The sequence below is a fragment of the Parasteatoda tepidariorum genome, chromosome 1, assembly GCF_982258835.1.
Source record: "Parasteatoda tepidariorum strain Cologne lab strain chromosome 1, Ptep-v5.0, whole genome shotgun sequence".
Lineage (NCBI taxonomy): Eukaryota > Metazoa > Arthropoda > Arachnida > Araneae > Theridiidae > Parasteatoda > Parasteatoda tepidariorum.
Window position 1 is genome coordinate 47391276 of NC_141755.1, and position 18947 is coordinate 47410222.

The 18947-nt window shown below is 29.3% G+C and overlaps 1 long non-coding RNA gene across 1 annotated transcript; it reads left to right on the forward strand.

Moving 5' to 3' along the window:
* The first annotated feature begins 1107 nt into the window (after window positions 1–1107).
* Window positions 1108–4433, forward strand: LOC139425504 (uncharacterized). Its single transcript, XR_011636697.2, has 3 exons — window positions 1108–1236; window positions 3306–3442; window positions 4310–4433. It is a non-coding gene; the product is annotated as an uncharacterized LOC139425504 (long non-coding RNA).
* Window positions 4434–18947: the final 14514 nt, after the last annotated feature.

Below are 18947 nucleotides of genomic sequence, written 5' to 3' on the forward strand. Positions count from 1 at the left end.
TTAAATAATTACAATAACTACGTGTCCTTAAAATTATATTATTTATATAGGGTAAACTAACCAGTGAAGGAGCACTTAAGCTTCGCTTGCCTTTTAAAAAATCATATTAATTTCAAAATTCGTAATTTTATTAAATGACAGTGTCAACATATTTGTTACGAATTGCAAATTATGTAAAAAAATTGTAGAGAATTTACATAATATTGTTTTAAAAATTTGGAGGTTCGAATAACAAGTAGTAAGAAGACCAAGTGAAGGAACAGCTCTTACCAGTGAAGGAACACCCAGTAAAGGAACACTTAATTTTGGTTATTTTTTAATGCTCTTTATGAATTTATAAGCCATACAAATATTTAAAAATAAGCCTATTCTTCACATATAAATACATATAAATACTTGGAAAATGTTAACTTTTTTTTGTAATCATGAATTGAAAATTAAAGTGTCAACATATTAACACATACTGTTCATTCACTGGGAAATCTATGACCTGTAAAGGAACATGCCTGTTCCCTCACTGGTTAGAAGTTGTTTTTCGTATTTTTAACATACTTTTGATGCGGAACATCATTAAAGGTACAAGAAAATTAAAGTTTATCTTTTATTTTCATTCACTTAGAAAAAAACCCAGTAAAGGAGAACTTGTTACTTCACTGGTTTTTCATCGTTTGGTGATCCAGTGAATATACACCCCTTATCTCAGTACTTTATTATGGTATGATGCTTAAAAAAATAAAACGTAGCATCAATAACTATATTTTGAATTCTCTTTTTCACAGTGAGGAAAACAAAACTATTACATGCAATTAATTCCACTTCAAACATATAAATACAAACACACACCTTATACTTTTGTCAAAGAAGCAAGGCGTTGCAGAGATAATTACAGATTCAAAATTTTTTCCAGAGAAGTCAATTTGACCAGGTAATCCAAAACATTGCTAGATGACTTCCTATTGTTTGGCAGTAAGCTATTGTTACCAATCAATCTAAAGAAAAACTTTCAAATTCTTATTTTTAATCAATATATATGAAATGTTCCTTCACTGGTTGGTTTACCCTAGTTGTTTATTTATTTATATAATTGTTTATTTATTAATAAATTGTAGGAGGCGTAGATCGTTTCATTGCAGTCAAGAGTACCACTTCTGCCAAACTTATTCAATAGAAGAACTTTGTGAGAAATATCGACGATTCTGTCCATTAGGAAGGGATAATAAAACTTTATTTCCTTTAGTAAGATTTTCTATTGTTTTGTCTTAATGAATATATGAAAGTAATTGAAAACTATTGACTTTTAATACCCGGTATATCTAAATATTGAGACGTTAAATATGGAAATAATTCTAAAAAATTCTGAATAATTTTTTAAAAGCTGTGATTCAAGCTAAATATATGTTTATTCCCTCCAAGGGGGTTCACCATCTTGAATTTACTGAGGATAGTGAATCACATTCCTAAATGTTAAATTTCCTGTAAATCAAGTCGAAATGTAAAATCTGAAAAGCTAGAGCAGCAGTGGTATGGCAGGGGCCCACAATTTTTTAAAATGATTTCTTGAAATAATAATATACCATGTTCGTTTTGAAGCATCTGCTTAAGTTATTACCTTGTTTCTCCAAAAAGGGCTTATTTTGATTTTTGTTTGTATTTTCCTGCTATTATACTAATCGATATTAATTTCAATTGATTATTCAGGTAATAATGCGCTGGTTTAAGGAACATAAAATTTGACCCCTAGTAAAAAAATCCAATTATGTTGTTTTTTCTAAAATTCTCACAATGATTTAAGATACTGTATTTTAACCCATTGAATCAAAATAAAAATTGTAGTCACGAAGTGTTAAAAACGGTTTTATGTAAAGAGGAAGCACTTTAAGCAATAATATAGATTTATATAGTAAAATAAAAATAAAGTTATTCCTAAATTAAAGTTTAACTACTGACGTTTTTTCCTCTAGTTTTGGCATTTATAGCTTTGTTTTTCGTTGTTTCTCTGATACCAATTACTCGTGATAAAACTTTGCCTTAAGCTCTTACAAATTTCGAAATCTTTGTTCATATATGTGGTAAAAAATAAATATGGCTTCCTGCTTTCTTTCTATTAGACATTACTTGAGATTCGATGAAATTTTTTTAAATTTTTATTTTAACTCACAAATGTCCACTATCGTCACATTGGTACTATTTGACTTTCAGAGAACATGCCTACATTTCGTTAGGTGGCCAAATAAATTCTTCGCTATCGCATCTAGTTCGATAGGGAAATAACTTTGATATGCTAAAGACAGTGCCAAAGCTACACAGTCCAGCCACATTAATATGACCACCACCTACTTTCGACGTCAACGTGAAATAACCAATCACTGAAGGCAGGTGGTAGCGCATTACAGTGGAGTGTATACAAAGGATGTCCTAGGGCATCGGAAAACATTTCAATCGTTGGTGTAAGGCAGAAACGTAGCGATTTATCCGACGTCCAAAAGTGCATGATTATTGGTTTTCGGGCCAAAGGTGGAAGCTTTTCGGAAACGGTTAATTGTGTGAACTGTTCGCTTGACGCTGTGGTAAAAGTATATCGTGCATGGCAAAATGGCACTATCCAAAATCAGCGATGTAGCACATGTGGTGCACCACGGGCTATAGATGACAGAGGCGAACAAAGGCTATAGAGATGCGTTCGGGCGAATAGACGTGTAACGGTTGAGCAACTGAACACCCAGATGCACCTCGGGGCTACCAAGAGTGTATTCTCAACAAGGGTTCAACGAACGTTGCCGTGCATGGGCCTGCGCAGCAGATGCCTGGCTAATGCTTTTGACAGCAAGCAAGGTGGCCACATTAATGTGACTGGACTGTGTATTTCATTATCGGATAAGAGAAGCATGTTTCGACAAATAGTTCAATAGAAGCGTAGAATTTTTTATTTAAATATCTAATCCGATAGAAAATAACTCGGATACAATAGCTCCAGTATGAGAGTATTTCACTATCGGATAAGCGAAGTTTATTTCAGCAATTGGAGTATATTTCGGTATTGTAGAATAAAATTTTTCATTATCCCACTAGTCTGATAGGATAATAACTCAACTTTGATACAATTACACCAGCATTATAGCTACTTCATTATAAAATCAGAGGCTTCAGATGGCACGATAAGAAGCCATAGTAGACGCCCAGATTTTTTTGAAGAGAGAGAGCTCAAACATTTACGACTTTGTGCTCCAAATTTCTGAAATGCTAATGGTAAATTTAAAAAAAAAGCCTGCTTTTGTACTAATGAATGGATCATTTTTGTATTTCAGGTTCCATCTAAAAGTGACGAGGTAAGAGATTTAAATTTTAAAGAAATTCCGTGGGATTTACAAACAGAAGAAACTCACTCAGAGGCACTTATAGCGGAATGCTATAAGGATTTAGATGGGCAACGATACGTTTGTAGGTATGTTACTTTAAAAGAAGTCGTTGTCGGTTAAGAAAAATTGGCCAAATCTGGGTTATTCGGGTTTCACTTTTTTCATTTTCAGCTATGTAAATAAATATTATCAAACTCTATTTGAATGTTTAATTAGCCCATTAGTTTCAAGAATAAGTAATACTTGATTTTGGAGGTTGCATCAAATGTTCTTTTTTGAAGGAAAGCCAGTATCTGGTTTTATCTATCCTGGTTGGATAAACCTGGGTATATATTAAAAAAAATCGTTTTTTTTTACTATTGAATTATTTTTTGTTATTGATTTGTATTGTCATTAAATTAGTACCTACATAATTTAGTATCATTAAATTAATGCTACACTGATAGGCATATATAAGATTAAAAGCAAAGTAAGTAGTTTTGAACATAATATTTTTGAAATTTCATTTTGGAACATAATATTTTGGCTAATTGGATGGACAGATTGCTGCGGGTTATTTCGCCTCAATTTTAGAATGAAAATTTTAACAGTGTATAAACTTTGGTATATTCGAGGTATTTTTAAGGTTTGCTCTTAAATATCAAGAACCAAGATATTTTGAAATTGCTCGGAATATTTTGTGTGTTTTAATGTAAATTTTTTTTTTGTTGAGAATCTGTAGAAATTCCTGCTGAGATTGAGAATGCTGAGATTTTAACAATAAATATTTTCAGAGATATAAATCACTTGCAATCTTCAAACTTTGTACAAGATTGTTTTGTATTATGTGTGTTAATAAAACACGAGTAATCACGAATTACAATAAAAGGACTCGAGAGAGAATGGTCTGCTTTCAAGACTCAAAATTTTTTTTCTCTATGACATAGCATAAATATTCTTTAAATTATTTTCAGCAAACCTTACCTTCAAGTTCCATTGGTCGTTGGATTTAACAGTCAGCCAAATTACTGCTACGTCATTGACTCTCAGACGGAACAACCCAACGCTACAGAAACTACTTATCCAAAAAATATTCGTAAGTCTGCATTACTTTTTTTATAAGAAAATCTTTGAATTTTTAAAATTATAATTATTGAAGGGTACTAATAGCTTTTTCGCATACTTTACCTAGTCTTCATCTATAATTCCACTGCGAGCCGTATTTTAACAGGCAAGTTGTACGGGCTGTGGCAACAGTTTCAATAGGTGGTTATTACACGTTATAGCCATTCAAATTTTAACTTAATCGCAGATATATTCAACAATAGATAGAAGGCGGAGATGGCTTAGAGAATAGAGTGTTAGTCTTCTAATGAGGTGATACAGGTTCGAATCCTAACGGTGACTGCCTAATACAAAATCTGTTCCCGGCTCGCACTGAACATTGATGCTGGCGTAAAATATCCACATAGGTTGACGGATCATGGATTTGAATTCCCATGCTGTCTGACTTACCATGTGACGTTTTAGTGAATCTCCTCTTTATGTAATACAAATGTGGGTTTGTTCATTTGAAAGACCTCCACGAATGTTAGTTTGTCTCAACGTTTGATCCCGGAATTCCTTTGTTTTCTGAGTTGGAGATCACAAGGTTGCGGGTTTGAACATTGATAGTCATAAACTCAGAATTGGATCTGCTGTTCAATACTGGTTGTAAAATAAAAATGGATAAAATATGATTTTTAAATTGAGAAAACTTTGAAATGAACCAAATGGAAATTTTAAATTGGTAAAATTCAAGTCTTGTTAAATAATATATGTTTCATACATGTTAAATGTATATATGTTAAATAAGATATGTTTTATTCAGTTGTTCTTTTGAAATTTTACCGGTAAAATTGCTACAGGATAATTTTAGTTTTTAATTTCATTAGATGATAAGCTTGAAACTCATTTTTTTATCTTAGAATTTTCTAAATTATCCTTAACTTAGGAAAAAAAACATTCGTGAGAGTGAAAAGTTAAGAGAAGCAGCCATAAATTAATCTAAAGATATTTGGAAAGTGTAAATCTTTGAAATATCAAAGAGGCCCCATCCCCTGATTTCTGCGCTTACCAACACCCAAAAATAAGACAACAACAAGAAAACCAAAAATTATTTGAGTTTCCTGTTAATTTGTGCTCGTTAATTGCATACTTATTTATTATAGTTTAGCTTTGTTTTTATGCTAGCACTCTGTTTAAAGTGAAGCTCTTAAAATATGCAACATAACATCCTGGCAAACATTTGACATCTAAGCATTTAATTTAAGTTATATACAATATGAATTGATGTATAGAAAATTATAAATTTCAGTATTCGTAGATATAGCATATTCTTTATTTTCACATAAACTAATAGCACCTTTACTGTAACATAAATTTGTAAAATGAATTAAAATTAAAGTAAAAAAAAAAAAACACAAACTGTTCATAAAACGTGTCACACTTTTATGCTATGTTATTAAGCATCAATACAACTGAAATAAAGTTGCAGATTGTTGTATTACCGGCTTAAATTATTATTGAGCAAAATTTAAACAAAAACAGTTTGTTTTTATGAATCGTTAACTTACAACCTTTCATTTACGTTCAAATTATAGATGAATTAGCTTTAGCTTTTTGCCCATAACGATAAAGAAAAACTCATGTGTTTCTAAAAATATACACTTTAGTGAGGTAGTTAATATTGTTCAGGATCAAATAAAACTTAATTATAGAATGAAAAGTAATCAGTAGAAATCTTCTTCTTGCAATGCTATTAGATTTAGACCAGTGGTTCCCAAATGGTGTTCCCTAGAACCTTGGGGCTACGTGGAAGGGTCATAGGAGTTCCGAAAATTTAGATTTTTAAAACCTGTAATCATTTGTGAAACTTGTATTTATATCAAAACAATAAACCATAATTTCCTAGATAGTTTGGTTATTTTTATGTAATTACTTGAATATAAAATATATGGCTAATGAAAAAAGAAATGGAAAAACTTGTATTTGTATTTCTCGCCGAATTTTCCAACATAAAATGACCATATTAAAAAAAACGAATTATATTTTTCTGAGAACTATTCTCAACGTTTGTAAGAGATCTGTTTCGATAACCATAATGAACTCATTTTATTTATTTTCAGCTAATATATGCACCAAAAATAAATTCAGAACTAGAACTAGATGCCACTGCAGGCCTTGAGATTTCAACTGTTTGTCATAAAACTTGAAGAGAATGAGATAAAACGTTTATTTGATAAACTATTATAAACGATATTGATATAACAATTAAAAGCTATATTGATATAACGATTATTGAAAAAATTTCTTTCCTCAATATGTTCACGGTTGCTCATGCATTTTGTTAATATGTTTTGGGTTCCACGGTCGTAAAAAATTAGGAACTGCTGCTTTATATTATAGAAAGCAATGTTTTTAACAACTAAGCATTGTTTAAGCTTGTAAGAATGAAATCGAATTCAAACATTTCTCTTTTTCATAATCTTTTTTTTAAATTTCTTTGTAGGTTTTATACTTTCGTTCGAATTACAACCAGAGGAATACCTTTATTATAAGGATGAGGTTAAGATTTCAATTGTCGTTCATGACAGAAAAATGATAGTTAATCCTTATTCTGAGGGTGCAAATTTAAAAGGTGGAATGAGATACAGAGCCTTTGTTTCCATGGTAAACCATATTATTATTGTTAATGTTGTCTTTATATAAAATTTATTTCATTTAATGCTTATTTCAGAGCAATATGAGTTTCCTATGCAAATTAAAAATTTAAACCTTGAACTTCGATGATTTATTCAATATAGATATTTTCGTATTTACGAATTTATTTGTTAAATGTAATTGGCTTCAAATTGATTCATAATACCGTATTAATTTGCAATAAATATTTTGATACTAAATAATAAACAGTTTGTGGCGTAACTTCCACTACGAAAATTAAACATCAATTCACTGGTATATAAGACATGCTAACTTGATTCAATCACGAGGTACCTTTTGACAGAAAAAGGTTGACACTGTCGATAACCCCGCCCCCACATTGGTGACCTCCGGACGTGATTTGAATAAGCTGTAACGCCCACTTCGATCTGATAACGCCTACTTCGTTGGATGGTCCACATTGACTTGCTACTTGTGATTGCGACATTATCTACCTCCTCACGCTGTTGGTACTCAGTCACGTCTCGATTAAACACAACGTCTGCCTGCATACACTCGACTGCTAATAGCAACACAGGAGGGACTACGACTGTGAAGTTAATTCACCTCTCACAGTCAGCACTCAAAAACCCGGTGACCGTAATACCAGCTCTCCCGGTCTTTCACAAGTACGGCAGCTAGTGGTATCCGTTCATTGAATTCTATCACTGATAAAATTCTGGTGGAGGAGTATTGTGGCGTAACTACCACAACGAAAATTAAACATCAATTCACTGGTATATAAGACATGCTAACTTGATTCAATCACGAGGTACCTTTTGATAGATGAAGGTTGGCACTGTCGATAACTCCGCCCCCACAAGTTTGTTCAGATAAACGGAGCACCTAGAATAACTTTTTGATCCTCATGATCGGATTTTCACGTTATGGGACTCAATCTTAATTGTTCACGAGGGGACCTCAAATATGCTAATTAATTAGCGCAGATGATATTTATTGATTCGAAAACAGACATAAAAAACTCTCTCCGAATAAACATACCTTTTTTTTTCGGGGGACTCGGATTTCTGACTCCCAAAATATAAAAGGGTAGCTGCAATCCATGAAATATTGTCCCAGTAATTTGGTCCGGCTAACGATCCAAAGTTTGGACCCATTAATGTTAATTTTACTTTTCGCTCATTTCGGCATGTCTAGAGAACGTTTTAATTGAATTTACATATTTTTGCACTTAATTATAAAATTTGTTTGTTCAAAGCTAATTCTAAGCAAAAAAAAAAAAAATACTTTTGGCAAATATTTATTATTATTATTTTATTTAATAGTAGTCGAAAAAATTTCGAATTATAAGGCATACAATTATTCATCATTTAAAAGAATGCAATTTTAAATGGAGAAAGGCAAAATTTGAGAGAAAATCGGCCGAGTAGTTCCTGAGAAATCGTATTTTTTAAAAAAATCACTATTTTAATATTCGATTTCTTTGGAACTACATGTTCGCATTTTTTATTATGCCATATAAAATTGCATTCTTTAAAATGGTGTGAGAAATGTATACCTCACAATTTAAAATTTCTTCGGTCATTATTAAATTCGAGTTATTCAGAGTCTTTTTTGCTCAGTGTTCCTAAAATTTACACTTGATTCCAAAACAAACTGCTCATTGTCGCCTTTATAGTAGACCTGGTGCAGTACAAAGAATTATGGACTGCTGCATATGTAAATGATTTTATGGTTTAAAGTTTATTTAAATTTAATAGTTTATTTAATAACAGTTTACCCATGTGTCCTAGAGAAAGATAATATTCTATGGCATTAAAATTAAATGAACTAAAAACTTTTGAACTTCTGAATTGTAGAATATGTTACCGTCAGCTAAAAACATGGAAAGCTGTAAGTAAAGTAAAGTAATGTGATGAGTAGTTTAAGATAAGATGTGCAGCAATATTAAATTTCTGGATCTGGAAACATTGTTTTTTAAAAATACTCGTAGGCTCTGTTCTCTGCTCACTTTTCCAAAATATTTGATTTTTGAATTTCCTTATTTCATCGTATTCCTTGCACATTTTTCTATACTCCTTTGTACTGTTAAGCAAAGGATCCTAGTTTTCGCACAGAAAAACAAGTTTTAACGTTAAATTAAGCATGCTAAATACATAGTTGCGGCTCTTGCGATTTTTTATTATAGACTGATAATTAATACTTTTTCTTGACAGTGATGAATGATAAACAATTATGGATCGTATAAATTTCAAATCGGAAAAAGTTTGCAGTTTCAATGTTTATCTTACAGCGAATATGGAAAAATGTGACATATTGCTGTTCAAAATATTCTTATATTTTTAATGCTTGTATGCTGATTTCATAATGATAAATTTTATATCTAAAAAAAAGACTTGTGTGAATATTTACTTTGTGGAGATACTGGGGTTATATTTTTTAGGAAGAAGATATTAGCCTTCCTCATCCTTATGTTACAGACTGCGTAGATTACCTTGCCCTCTGGAGAAATAATAACGGCACAGGTCCTTTAAATCAACAGGTATATATATGATCAATAATATTGTAGTTAGCATAACTATGCTGCTGTAATTATGTTTTATTGCATCAAAAATTCTTTAGTAAAATAACACATTTTTATAATCATTAATTATTGTACCACTCTACTTTTCTCTGCATATTTCTATATTAAAAATTACCCAAACTAGATTCCGAACTCATCATTTTGTGTGTTTCACGTAGAGCCTGTTGCTCTTCTGTCATTAGTTCATCCTCGCAGACTCGCGGCTTTGCGACTCTCCTGTGATGATTTGTTAAAATATGGAAAACAGTTTGCTAATTCTCATTTTGAAATTTAAATGGACGAATTAAAAAGCAAATTACTTAACATTGTAACAGAAATTTTGGTTTCATTGTGAATAAACAGAAATGGTAAAAATAGAGAAAATATACTGTACAGATGAAATGTATGGTACCTATTATCTATAAAAAGGAAAATTATATTAATATTTATTAAAAATACATTTTGGCATAAAAGTAGGGATAAATCTGTCTTAAAAAGTGCTGTACAGAATTTTTTATTAGAGCAATTAGTTATATAGAGAGAATTAGTTAGTTATTATTAGCTTTATATAGCTAATTATTTATAGAAAATGTGCTAAAAGCAAAATCGTCATCAGGAGACACAGGTATGTTAAGTCAGAAAAAATTACTACTCCAAAAAAAAGCTTGTTTTTGTGTGAGAATTTTTTACCAAAATTATCATCTATACTATTTAATTTATATACCTTAGTTTGTTTTCACACAAAGATGGATGACAAATTAATTACAATTATATAATGATCTGATCTTTTGATTAATTTTTTCTTCTGTACGTAAGTCTTATTTAGTGCAAATTTTTACTGAAGGTAGAGGTTTTGAGATTCGAAAGACTTCCAGTCTTACCTTGTTTTTAGTGAACATCTGATTGGGGGAGGAGATACTGACGTCCTTAATATTTCCTGTTCGTTTTCACGAATGAGAGAAAAGTCTCAATTAAAGAGTTTCAAATAGTTTTTGGTCAAATGTCTTAAAAGGGGGTTCGTGGATCATAAATTTCACTTTGGATACTTGGATAGGTTAAAATATTTTAACCTTTGATCACCACCAACGATGATTGATTTCTTAATTTTAAGGGGGTTAGATTTTTAAGGACAACTAAAAAGATTTACTAGATTTATGAGAGAGAATTGAGCATAAAAGGGATGAGGCGTATTCGAGTAAAAAATTGGAAAAACCTTATAAAAATAAAATTGCAAATATCCACTACTTTCTTATTCTCTCATAGTGTATAGATTTTATCCACTTATGAAACCTATAAGACAAACTATGTAACATTCGAATAAAATGATTTTAGTTATTTTAATTTGTTAATCTCACCAACAAGTTGATTTTCTCTGTTAATAATTCACTTCATATTGATAAAGTTATTAAAAGTTATTTAAAGTTATATACTGTTAGTACTCATGGGTGTAGACGAGCGTCACATTTTTGAATCGAATGGTAGGTACAAAAAGAACGATTTCGATTTATTGGTACTTGTACCTTTTATCTGACTTTTGATTAAATTTGCATTGAATAGTTGATTTTTTGTTAGTAAAGATTTAAATTATTAAACATTGCAGATGTGCATTGAGTACTGCGAAATGAAAGATCTAATAATAGCAGGAAAATGCACAGGAGATTATATTGCCTATTCGCACAAAGAGGAATTATGTTCTAATGGTAGGTAATTAATCAAGGAATAAAAGTGAAATAAAATTACATATAAGTTGAAATTTTTATTAATAAAAATAAGCAGCATTCTATAACTTTGTCAATCTTTACATGGAGTTTTCTCGAAACAGTTTTTTTCTTCTATGAGCATGTTGAATAAGTTTAAACTGAAATCATAACAACTCAATATATTACAATTGCACCTGATATTTTCATTGTATTTATAGAGCTCATAAGAGAATAAAACCATGTTAAGTAGGTGGAATGGAAATTTGATTGATAATTTATTTTAAATAAATTTTTATGAACTTTTGAATATGAATGAAAAAGAATTTTTCAAATTACTCTTTTATTGAATTTTGTAATTTTGTACAAATATAATTCCGATAATTTTATGGATTTTTTCAGTAACTATTAGTCTGTTTTTCATAATTAAAAAGTACCTAAATATAATTTTGCTAGTGATCAGAGTGTTTGGAAATAACATATAAAAGGGTTAAAGAAGATATGGGTGTTGCTTTTAATTTATATAAAAAATAGCAGCATATTTCAGACTTAGGTTGAATTTACTACGAGTTACTACCAGCGATCATTGGAGACTTTGTTAATAATATATATATATATATATATATATATATATATATATATATATATATATATATATATATATATATATATATATATATATATATAAGTTCAAAATGAAGAATAAAACAAAGAAAAATTATAGACATATGAAAAAAAAAGGGGGTGGGAAATAATAAGTAAACAAAATAACAAACAACATTCTATTAAAAAAAAAAAAAGTGAAATGTTAATTAAAAAACCGGAAAAAAAGCCGGAAAAAAAAGATATAATCTTTTCTTCAGCCCACACGATTATATCCGCAAAACAGAGTGCTTTCTGATATTGTATCAATAAAGCCAAAGCAAAATATATTAATACAATAGTGTGAGGAGCACTTTCCGGCTTTTTTTCCGGTTTTTTAATTAACATTTCACTTTTTTTTAAATTTTTTTTTTAATAAAATGTTGTTTGTTATTTTTTTACTTATTATTTCCCACCCCCTTTTTTTTCCATATGTCTATAATTTTTCTTTGTTTTATTCTTCATTTTGAACTTATCTAATGAGTGCTGTTTACTTGCGCAATAAATGATACTTATTGTTTTTCTTAACTTTCTTAGTGTCTTCTTCTCTCTCTCTCTCTCTCTCTCTCTCTCTCTCTCTCTCTCTCTCTATATATATATATATATATATATATATATATATATATATATATATATATCTACATATATGGCAACGTTACTTTTAATAAGTAACGAGTAAAGGTACAAGTATTTTTAAAAGAAGTAACGAGTAAAAAGTAAAAAGTTCTTATTTTAAAAAGTTACGAGTAAAAAGTACAAGTAAAAGTACAAGTACTAAACTAAAAAAGTAACGACTTAAAAGTACATTTCTAGGAAATCGAAAATTCAAAGCAACCTAAAATTTTATTGAATAATATTCTTATGTTCTTTAATGTTTTTGCAAAATTGTTGTTATTTATTTAATTATTTTTAATTTTGAAAGTTATGGATATTAATTTATTTTTAAATTCGAAGAATATTATAATATAATTTTATAATATAATCGTATATTATAATTTTAAAATCAAATATAATTTTAGTATCAAACTTTTTATGGATTTGCACGAAAAAGAAATTTTATCTATTGATTTTAATTTTTAGTTTATTATTTTTATTTATTTAAATTACCATTGATTTAAAATTATTTTACTCTTTAGAAACGCGCTTTAAAAGCACAAACATAAGCAAAGCAAACACGGGGTTTCAGATAGCTTTGTGATCTTTGAGCTAGTAAAAAATAATTGAATGTGCAGTACAAGTTGAAACAGAAAGTATTTAAACACGAAGTTAGCTGGGAATGCATATATATTGCACATTAATTTTATAAATTAAAACATAAGCATTTATTTTTACATTTAATTTCTTTTTTTTTTTAGAAAGCTTACCGAGTTTTAGAAAAAAGTAACGATTTCATTCGATATTTCCGTTACAAATACTTGTACTAGTAAAAGTAAAGTACGCACAAGTAAAGTAGTTAAGTAAGTACAAGTAAAAGTACTAAATTTAAAAAGTAACGAAGTACAAGTAAAAGTACGCACTTTTTACTTGTACCGGCGGTACAAGTAACGAAAGTAAAAGTACTGCCATATATATATATATATATATATATATATATATATTTCGGTGAATATAAAAACTTCGTTTAGAGGAAAACAAGCTCTAAAGTTTGTTAAAGTCTATTTTAATGGATAAAATGATTTCACATGAATAATGTGACTATACAACACGTCAAGTTAAACCAAATGTTTTCAAAAGATTATTTTAAATTAACTATAAATATTTTGCTAAAATTTTTATCCATTATCATAATTTCTTTAGTGTATAGTCAATAAAATGTTCCTATCTTAGAGTAATTTATTTTATATTTTTATTTTGTCTGCTTCTCGTAGAAGACTTACAGTTATACGGTAAGTATAGTCCTATTTTAGTATTCAATTTTTAAATTAAATGCTGGACATGTGGGTGAGCATCCCGTGTGATTGACTGCGAAGCCAAGGGTTGCGGGTTTGAATCTCGCTCAGATCAGCATTGATGTTTCTCTGTGTGTGTTGTCTTGTGCTGTGTGAATGTGACCCACCATATGAGAGGATCTGTGAAAATGAGGCGCGGGTAATGTTGCCTGCCTCGGTATCTTAGGATAACAGATGTCCATAGGGTAACGTTAAATGAGCAACACTTACGGCATCTTCCGAGGCGAAGAAACCGAAGTCCTAAATTAACTTTGATGTCATATCTCTGATACAATTACAGTAACTAAAAGCTACATTCATTATATCTCTACACACACCATACTTTTGTGATCACCTGGTTCGAATTTTTATTTATCTGTCAGCTGATTGGTCTTGGTGAGCTTGGCATCGTGACTGAGAGAGTTTCGGCTACAGTCGTTTTTTTAACATAACTCCTTTTGAGAGCACAGTTGATTTCAGCGACACTTTTCTGAATAATGTACAGTCGGCAAAAAAAAAAGATATCACCCTGAATAACTTTCGTTCTAATGATCGGATTTTCACGAACTAAGTGTTAATCTTAATGGTTCCTGGGGGTGACCTCAAATATGCTAATTAATTAGTGCTAACTATTAATTAAGTTACGAAATCAGACACAAAAACGTACTTTCTCTGAATAAACATATATTTTTTCTTACATATTTGCATTCTTAACCTTCAAAATATAGGGGGTAGCCGCAATCTGTGAAATATGGTCCCCATAGTTTGGTCAGGAGAGCGATCCAAAGTTCGTACCCCTTAATGTTAATTTCACTTTTTACGTTTTTAGTCATATTTTAAAAACTAATAAAGCAATTCGAAGAAAATTTCGCCCAGTCATAAAACTCATTTACCCAAAGATAATTTCACGAAAAAAAATTTTTTAATAATTGTTAATTATTTTTTATTATTTAATTAAATTAAGGATGAAAAATTTTTGAATTATAAGGTATGAATTTTTTTAGACCATATTAATCTACATATTTTTCAATTGAAAAATCTAAAGTTTCAACTGTTTTTATTTATTAGAAGCTGAGAAAAATTAAAATTAATTATTTTTAAAAAAATAATTTGGCGACAATGAAGAAATGATTAAATGGGGCGATTAATATTAAAATGTGATAAACTTGCGAGGAACTTGACTTCGCGCGCTTAGCATAAAATTTCATTCATATTTTTTTCGCTAATAATCGTTTGCTTATCTTTTCATTTTTATTTTTTTAAGCTATAAAATACGATGTTTCCTTTTTAGTCGTCTAAAATTCTATTTGCAATTTAGTAAAGAAATTTGAATAAAACATTTTATTGAATAAAATACATTTTATTCAGAGAATGTGGAGTTTTATAAATGCATGCTTCTGATAGAATATGATTATACAACAGATTGTGCTTCTTTAATGTGATTATTTTTTATTTTTTAGTTTTTTTTCTTCTCAATAACTGATAAAATTTCAATAATATACATACGAATGAATAAATTTGGAATAAAATATTCATCAATTTCTTGAATATATATTTTATGAATATTAATAAAAATACGTAGTCAACATTTTTAAGCATCTCTCACAACATCGCAAATTTCTCAAAATCTTATAGGGTAAACTAACCAGTGAAGGAATACTTAAGCTTAGCTTGTCTTTAAAAAAAAATCATAAAAATTTCAAAATTTGTAATTTTAGCTAAATGACGTATTTGTTATTAAATGCATGTCGACATATTTGTTATTAAATGCAAATTATGTAAAAAAAATTTAGATAACTTACATAATATTGCTTTAAGCTTTTGGTGGTTTAATAATAAGTAGTAAGATAACCAAGTGAAGGAACAGTTCTTAAATTGAATAAACACTAAATTTTCCAGTGAATGAACACTTAATTTTGAGAATGTTTGATGCTCGTTAGGAATCCTTAGGCCACACAGATATTTGTCGTCCTGTAGATGCCTGAATTGACCGATGTTAACACAGGCGGGCATTAGGGAAAAAAAATCTTTTAAGTTTTCGTGCCCCCATTTCAGTATCTTAAGGGCCTTACGCTCTGTTAAAAAAGGGCTCTGTTTAAAAAGAGAGTATCATATCAGATATATATATATATGTAAGAAAACAAAAATAATCATAGTAGCAGTATTTGTTGGTAAATGTAGCTTATCGTAATTGAAGAATATGCTGTGCGACATTTTATGGTGAATTTGCGAACGTAAGTTTCAGAATGTATCGAAACATGTGGATGCTATTTGCTAATCATCTTTATCCAAAGAAAACCATGTAACGTAAATATCTAGCAAAATGAAGCAATTTTTCAAACAATGAATCATACAATATGCAACATATTATTTCAATATCTTATTCTTAAACATAACATATTTCAATGTTTTTAAAATGCCACTAAACATTCAGCAATTCATTGAGTTATAGAAAAAAGAAATATCGTAAATTATAGAAAACCTTGTGAATGTGCATTAGAATTACTATACAATCTACATTTTATTTTTCAAGCACTTTTTTTTTCTTCAAACTTTCATGCCTAGAAGACTCGATTAAAGTTGTAAAAATCTCTATCCCTAAAATTTTGTATATAGCTATTATAAGTTACGTTAATTTGATTTTAGTATGAAATCCTCGAATAAACATAGCAAAAATAGCATAATCTAAATAATATCAGATAAAAAGTTCATGTATTTAAATTCTAAAAACTTATAAATCGATTCAAATTTTGTTTTCAAAGGAGAATTTTTTTTGCTTTTTGAACATAAATAAACTTAAAAATTGTCTATTGCCTAGAAACTTCGACAGGGTTTCTTTTAACTATTAATTAAACCTCTCAGAGCAATCACAAAACATTATTTCAATTTTTTTACAGTCAGAAATTGGTTGCCTAGCAACCTAGTAAAATTAAGCGTTTCTCTTTTGAATCAGTCAATGGGTTATCTTAAAATATTTATTTGCGCAGGCGACTTTTTTTGGCGGTTTTCTGGACTATCGCCAAATATATAAACCTTTATTGCAACCCAATTTACGACCCAATTGTTTTAAAATTTTGTCTACCCCCCCTAATTCAAGTGTCTAGATTCCAAATATGTAAAAAAATATATATGTTTATTCAGAGAAAGTACGTTTTTGTGTCTGATTTCGTAACTTAATTAATAGTTAGCACTAACTAATTAGCATATTTGAGGTCACCCCCAGGAACCATTAATATTGACACTTAGTTCGTGAAAATCGGATCATTAGAACGAAAGTTATTCAGGGTGATATCTTTTTTTTTTTGCGGACTGTACACTCATATATTTTTTTGGCATTTAACATTTACTGCTAAATATAAAATGTTATACACAAATTTCTTTCATTTTCCCCATAATTGTTATTAATGACATAATTTTGCTTTAACTTTTAGTCTTTAGAGAAAACTGAAAAACATAATTTTAACTGCTTCTATGATTTGTAATATTCTACTATTATCATTTTTAAACTATTGAAAACTAAAACTATCTGCATTTAAATTAAAATTGTGAGATAACGTTTGAATAAGAAAAATCAGGAAAAAAATATCTGTTAAACATTCTAACATTTGTTATGTTTTAGAAATTGATCTTTTAAATGTACATGCTCGGTTCGAAGTTAGGAGTAGTCAAGGATTGTTACCCAACATAGTTATCCGAAAACTACAGGATTTAGGGTAACTTATTATATCGATTTACAATGTGCATCGTTAAAATATTTGGTGTATGACTTAAATATGAAAAATGTATCCATGATTTAGGAAAGTAGGTAAGAGTTAAGCTAATTTTCTAAATTTTTTCGCGTTTTTAAAGGATTTTGCAATCGAAATTTCGAACTGTTTTGCTACTAGTTCAAGCGATCACGTTTCTACTGGTGCTGTGAGCCGAATTTACAGTACAAGAATACTTCACTATCCTTTTATCTCCATTTAGAATTTATTTCTAATCACAATTTTGACCATTTTTTGACTACCGTCATGTGGGGCTACTTTGTGCAGGATTTCGCAGTTTTTGAACTTTGACATGTAAAACAACTATGTTAATTCAAACTTTAGTAAAATGTTTCAATATTATATTCATAAATGGACACAGACGAGTGAATTTGATCAATATTGGCATTATTTGTATTTAACATTTACAAATAATAAGTCAAAACATACTTTGCACAAAGTAGCCCCAAGCTTTGTGCAGCGATAGGAATTCATTTTAATAATCATGTTTTTAGTAAAATATTGATATAAAATTGTTAAAAAAGTTAATTGTTGACATTTTTAATAACAAAAACATCAAGATATGTAAAGATATTAGTTTGATAATAATTTTCAGCGTTAAAATACCATTTTTTATAATGAATTTTTTCTTAAAAAGAATGTTTATTTCAAAACATTTGAGTTTAAACAAAAGGAAACCATATACATTTTTGAACATTGAAATGGATGAAATTTAAAAAATAATAATTATTACATATTCATTAACATTTATAATATTGATAAATTTGAACATAACATGCTTGAATGAGCATGACAGAACTTGCTCTTCAGTTTCTGTCAAAATCACCTAATGACCTATAAAATATATTTTTATGTGCTTCGTTTGATTAATTCATTAGAAAAATCTTTGTAGAGGAAAAATAATAGTTTACCAGCACTTTTCACGTGATTCTTGTGAATTTTATTAGAGATAGTATTTCTGTGGATTTTGTACTTCCGAGAAGCTTCTGCAATCGACATACCACCAGCAACTGCTTGCAAACATTGTTGCAGCTTTTCTAAAGTGTAATCACGATAATTTCTCGTTCCAGGTATTTTTTTTTATAACGTCTGACAATTTTTCTGTCGAAAAAAAAAACGAATGAAACTTTGCACAAAGTAGCCCCACAGTGCATTTTTTTCATTTTCCGTTCATTTGTTATTAATTTTCAAATTTTTTTAAACCCTAACATGATATAATTGCTTATTAGTATATCAATAAAAAATTTTGCACTTACGACAATTGTTTTATCAACGTCTTTGCATTTCACAGCTAAAGTTTTCACGCACACTTT